The sequence below is a fragment of the Myotis myotis genome, unplaced genomic scaffold (assembly GCF_014108235.1).
Source record: "Myotis myotis isolate mMyoMyo1 unplaced genomic scaffold, mMyoMyo1.p scaffold_m19_p_4, whole genome shotgun sequence".
Classification (NCBI taxonomy): domain Eukaryota; kingdom Metazoa; phylum Chordata; class Mammalia; order Chiroptera; family Vespertilionidae; genus Myotis; species Myotis myotis.
Genome location: NW_023416346.1, coordinates 8411293 through 8417598, shown reverse-complemented (window position 1 = coordinate 8417598; position 6306 = coordinate 8411293).

The following is a 6306-nucleotide window of genomic DNA, read 5'->3' as shown; positions in this document are numbered from 1 at the left end:
TTAATGTGGTATATAACATTGATTTGCATATGTTGAATCACACTTGTGACCTGGAGAATACCCCACTTGATCCTGATGTATTATGTGTCTATTTTATTTGCTAGTATTTTGTTTAGAATTTTTTGTATCTATATTCATCAGAGATATTGGTCGGTAGTGTGTGTGTGTGTGTGTGTGTGTGTGTGTGTTTTCCTTTCGAGGTTTTGGTTTCAGGATAATGTTGGCCTCATACTAGTAAAATGAGTTAGGAAGGATTGGTTCTTGTAATTTTTGGAACTATTTGAGAAGGATAGGTATTAATTTTTTAAAAATTGTTTGGTAAAATTCTCTAGTGAATCCATCTGGTCGTGGACTTTTACTTTTTGTGAGGTTTTTAATGACCATTTCAATTTCCTTACTGTTGATTGGTTTATTTACTAGTAGATTTTCTAGTTCATCAGGATTCAGTCTAAGAAGGTTATATATTTCTAAGAACTTGTCCATTTCTTCTAGGTTATTGAATTTGGTTGTGTATAGCCTTTCATAGTATTATTCTTTATTTAGATCTTTGTATTTCTGTGGTGTCTATTGTAACTTCTCTTTTATTTCTGATTTGTTAGATTCCTTTATCTTTTTCCTTTAGTGAGTCTAGCCCGAATTTTGTCAATTTCATTAATCTTCTCAAAGAACCAGCTATATTCTTTTCTCTGGCTGTCTGGATGATTTGTACTTTGCTGTTTATATTAAATTTTATAATATAATTTGCCTTAGGGAAGGCCTTTTTGAATGAGATAATTAGGTGTTTTGTTAGCTTCATGTATTTGAGGTTCCAATTCTTTCCATATGTTTGGGAAGTTTTCATCAATTTGAATAGGCTTTCTGTTCCCTTCTCCTGATCTTCTCCTTCTGGTATTTTTCTTTCTTATATTGCTCTTTTTAATGCAGTCAGATAGTTCTCATTGACCTCCTCCTTCTCCTCCTTCTCCTTCTCCTTCTCCTCCTTCTCCTTCTCCTCCTCCTCCTCCTCCTCCTCCTCCTCCTCCTCCTCCTCCTCCTCCTCCTCCTTCTTCTTCTCCTTCTCCTTCTCCTTCTCCTTCTCCTTCTCCTTCTCCTTCTCCTTCTCCTTCTCCTTCTCCTTCTCCTTCTCCTTCTCCTTCCTGTTTCTTTCTTTTTCTCACCCAAGTCATTGAGTCATTTTCAGATTTCTATCTTTTATGGCACTAATTCTTTCCTCCATCTGGTCTGCTCCATTTCCTACTCACTAGTTCATTCTTCATCTCATTTATTGAATTCTTCAGCTCCAGAATGTCTGTTTTGTTCTTTTTTTATAGTTTTAATCTCTGATGAATTATTCCTTTTGTTCATTGCTTTTGTTTCTGAGTCTGTTGAATTGCTTTTCTGAGTTTGCTTGTATCTTGTTGATTTTTTTTCAGACCTGTAATACAGAATTCTCTGTCATTTAATCACATTCTTTCAAGTCTTTGTTTATTTTCTGGAGATTTTTAAATTTTCTTTCTGAGTTCCTTTGTTATCTAGGTTGTTCATTGTGTTTAATGGATTATTTCTCTGCCTGATCATTTGTGAAAATGAAGTCAACTTTCTATTTTTTTCTTTTTCTTTTTAAAATCTTTATTGTTGAAAGTATGAAAATATTACATATGTCCCCCTTTCCCCCATTGACCCCTTCTAACCCACCCCTGCCCCACATGCCAAGCCTTCACCACCATGGACACAGACAGTGGTGTAGTAAAGGTCTATTTTTTTTCTTTTTAATTTATCTTTATTGTTGAAAGTGTTACTGATGTCCACTTTTCCCCCACTGACTTCCTCCACCCTGCACCCCCACCCTGGCCTACTGTACTATTGTCTGTGACCATGGGTTATGCATATATGAATATAAATTCTTTGGTTAATCTCTTCCTGCCTGCCCTTCTTTCCTCAAGTATTTGACACTTCACTGTTTAGCAGATGGATAAGCACAGGTCTTTCTTCTGCTTTCCAATAGTTGGTGCTGAAGGGCAAGTTTTTATTTTCTTTTACCTGCACTGTTGGGGCTTCCAGGATCTCTGTGGGGTGGTGTTTTAGGGGCTCTGGAAAATAGCTCATATTTCCCAAGAAGGTGGGTGGGTGTCCCCTTTACGATTTGGTTGCCTTGGTTTTAGAGCACCACTCTTGTAGATTGGAAGTGTTGGGCTACAGTCTCTTGTGTGTTCCAGGCTCCACATTGCTGTAGCCAGAAGCTTCCAGCACAGCTATTCTGTTTGAGTTGACCCAGCTGCCTCTACCGGGCAGCCCAGCAGTGATGGGTAGGGGAGAGATGTGAAGAGAGTGTGGGTGTGGATTCATGCATTCATGGTTCTATATTTCCTCATGGATTTAGCCACAACATGTACAGACCACTTAGGTTAGAAATTTTATTCAGTCCTTTCCTGACTGGCCAAGTAAGGGTTTTATTTAGGAGCAGGACACAGGGATATGGGGTGAGTGGGTTCCCATGTCTGACGAATTCTATTGGGCTGTGGAGTGCTGAGGTTTTCACAATGCTTCTCTGATCCTAACCCTGGTCTCAGCCTCAATGTGTGCTAGCCACCCAGAGCCAGTTGTTGTCTTTGCCCCTCTGGTCTGCCAATGTGTGTGAGCCATCTTAAAAGCCTTGATCAAGCCCTCAGATGATGGTAGCCTATTTTAACACCTTGACTGAAACTCTATAAAGCACTCTCAGCCAAAACTAGCCAGCTAAACTACTCAGAAATGTTAACACACATAATCAGTGTGATGGTACAAGTTCATAGTTTAAAGTCATTATTATTTGGATGATTTATTAGATAGCAATGGATAACCAATACAACTTTTGTCTTATTTATGGTAACTGAGGTAGTTGTCAATATTTTGGGAGTACAAGCAAAGTTGCAATTAATATCATCATAATATTTATTTTAATATATTTGAAGGTACATCTTCAGTGTTTGTTAGTAGAAGAAACCATAGGTAGCAAAGTCTCAGGTATTTCTCGTAGCAATATGTTTATGGATACACCTCTTAGAGCAAAGGAAACTAAGAAGAAAATAAATAAATGAGACTACATCAAAATAAAAAACTTTCGCACAGCAAAAGAAACCATCAACAAATGAAAAGAGAGCCCACTGCAGGGGAGAACATATTTGCCCATGATAATTTCCAAAATATATAGGGAACTCATACAACCTAACAAAAGGAAGATAAACAATCCAATTAAAAAGTGGGCAAGGGACCTAAACAGACACTTCTCCAAAGTGGACACACAGAAGGTCGAGACATATGAAAACATGCTCAAAGTCACTAATCATCTCAGAGATGCAAATTAAAATGACAATGAGGTATCACACCTGTCAGAATGGCTACCATCAACAAATCAACCGGTGGTTGCGAGGTTGTGGAGAAAAGGGAACCCTCATATACTGCTGGTGGGAATGCAGACTGGTGCAGCCAGTCTGTGGAAAAGACCATGGAGTTTCCTCAAAAAATTAGAAATGGAACTGCCATTTGACCCAGTGATCCCAATTCTAGGAATACATTCTAAGAAATCCGAAACACCAATCAGAAAGAATATATGCACCCTTATGTTCAGAGTAGTACAATTTACAATAGCCAAGATTTGGAAACAGCCCAAGTGTCCAGTAGCAAATGAGTGGATTAAAAAGGCTATGGTATATTTATACAATATAATACTATGCAGCAGTAAAAAAGAAAGAACTCTTACTAGTTGCAACAGTATGGATGTACTTGGGGAGTATTACACTAAGCGAAGTAAACCAGTCAGAGAAAGGTAAGTATCACATGATCTCACTCATTTGTGGAATATAATGAACAACATAAACTGATGAACAAAACAGATACAAAACATAGAAGCAAAGACACAGAAACAGACTGATGAATTTCACAGGGAAGGCAGGAGTAGGGGGGTTGGTGGGGAGTGATTAACTTGGGAACTTATATTCATATATGCATAACCCATGGACATAGACAATAGAGAGGTGTAGACCTGAGAGGGGTGGGTTTGGGATGGAGGGGGTCAATGGGAAAAATAAATAAACTAACAAACAAGCAAACAAACAAACAAACAAATGGCACATCTGTAATACTTTCAACAATAAAGATAAATAAAAAACCCCAAAAGAATAGTTTCTGTTGCTTTGTTATTATTTTCATTGTGTTCATGCACCATTTTCCTGCTTTCATTTAATTGCCATTCTGTGTTCCTTTGAGCTCATTGTGTAACTTTAAGATAGTTTTTTTTTAAAGTTTTGGTTTTTTTGTAGGTGTGATTAACTGACAACACCTCTTTTTAAAAAAAAAAATATAATATATATATATATATATATTTTATTGATTTTTTACAGAGAGGAAGGGAGAGGGATAGAGAGTTAGAAACATCGATCAGCTGCCTCCTGCACACCCCCCACTGGGGATGTGCCTGCAACCAAGGTAGATGCCCTTGACCGGAATCGAATCTGGGACCCTTGAGTTCGCAGGCTGATGCTTTATCCACTGAGCCAAGCCAGTCAGGGCAACTTTAAGATAGATTTAAAAACTCTTTGTGAGGTAGCTCATATCTCTCCGTTTCTTTAGGATTGGTTTCTTGAGTTTTATTTTGTTCTTTTGATTGGACTATGTTTCTCTGTTTCTTTGTAGGCATTATGTTCTTTCTTGGGATTTGGGCGTTTGAACGAAGAATCATGTCTCCTTCCTTGCCTTTATGGATTGGCTTTGTGCAATTAGACAAACTACAGTTTCAAGGAGCTCTCAAGCCTTTCCTGGGATTTGTCTTCTCTGGGTTGTGTGTGTGTGTGTTTTAACTGCCTCAAATTCCCTAAGCAAGTTGTCTCTGCTTCTTTCCAGAAGCTGATAATCTCTCTTTAAAATATATATATATATTTTTATTGATTTCAGAGAAGAAGGGTGAGAGAGGGAGAGAGAGAGAGAGAGAGAGAGAGAGAGAGAGAGAGAGAGAGAGAGAGAAACATCAATGGTGAGAGAAAATCATCAATTGGCTGCCTCCTGCACGCCCCACACTGGGAATTGAGCCCACAACCTGGGCATGTCCCCTGACTGGGAATTGAACCATGACCTCCTGGTTCATAGGTCGATGCTCAACCAATGAGTCACGCCGGCTGGGCGAAGCTGATAATGTTTTACTTCCCCTGCTTCTGTCTGTGGAACTATAGCTCTAATGTGCCATAGTCATCTTGTTTTCAGTGGCTTACAATCTATACCACCAATCCTGTCAGTGCTCTGAGTAAGGGAAGAGGGTAATCCATCCCCCAGTCAGCGGCCAGACCATCCAGAACATTTGATACATGGTCCACTGTTTCATGTCCATCCCAAGAGAGAAGCCCATATGCAAGGTTTCCTCCTGGTTGTACCTCACTATTTCCGGTATGGGGGAAAGCACAGAGGCACACTAAATGCCATGAAATTACCTACCCACCTTCTTGACTTTATGTTTGCCTGGGTTCTATAGTTTCTCAACTTGTCTCTAGAGTTCTCACAAAATTATTCTAGTCCATATATTGTTGTTAACCTGGGGTTTCCTAGTCTATCTTGTGGACATCACTGAAAAAACAGCCCGTTTTCTTTTATGTCTTGAACTCACAACTCTGCCTTTCACATGTCCCAACTTCAACTGACAAAACATTCCCTCAGACTGAACAGTGCATGAAATTTTGTGAAATTTATTAAAGATCTTGGAGTTGAATGAAAGGAGCTACACCAAGCACTTAGACAGCTTTCCACCATCTCCTTGGCTTCTAATTTTCTTTTTTAAATGCCTTATCAACTTTCTACACTTATAAAGAACAAAATAAACTTCCCTTATCTTATGCCCAATCAGGCCTATTCCTTATATCAAGTGTTTATTAAGATAAATTGATAGAAAGATAAATAGATTCAGCAAATATTTATTGAGCGTCTTCTTTGTGCCAGGCTCAATAAACGTTGGAAACATAAAACAAAACACACAAATATCTCTGCCCTTGTGGGTCTTATTTTCTAATAGGGAAAGCAGATAATAAACAAAAAATGAAAATAATTAAATGCATAATGCATTACAAAATCAGAGTTACGGGGAAAAGAAAAATAGAGCATAGTAAGAGAGGATCAGGATAGTAAATGGAGATCTGGCGGTACTTATTTGAGAAAATTCTTCACTATGAAGGAATTAGACATGCAGCTATATTGTGGAATGTACCCTTGGCAATGCAAACAGCTGAGCAAGCAAGCCTGGTATATTTAAGGATCCAGAAGGAAGCCCATGTGGCGTGAATGGAAAGAATGAGGGGGTGAGGCAAT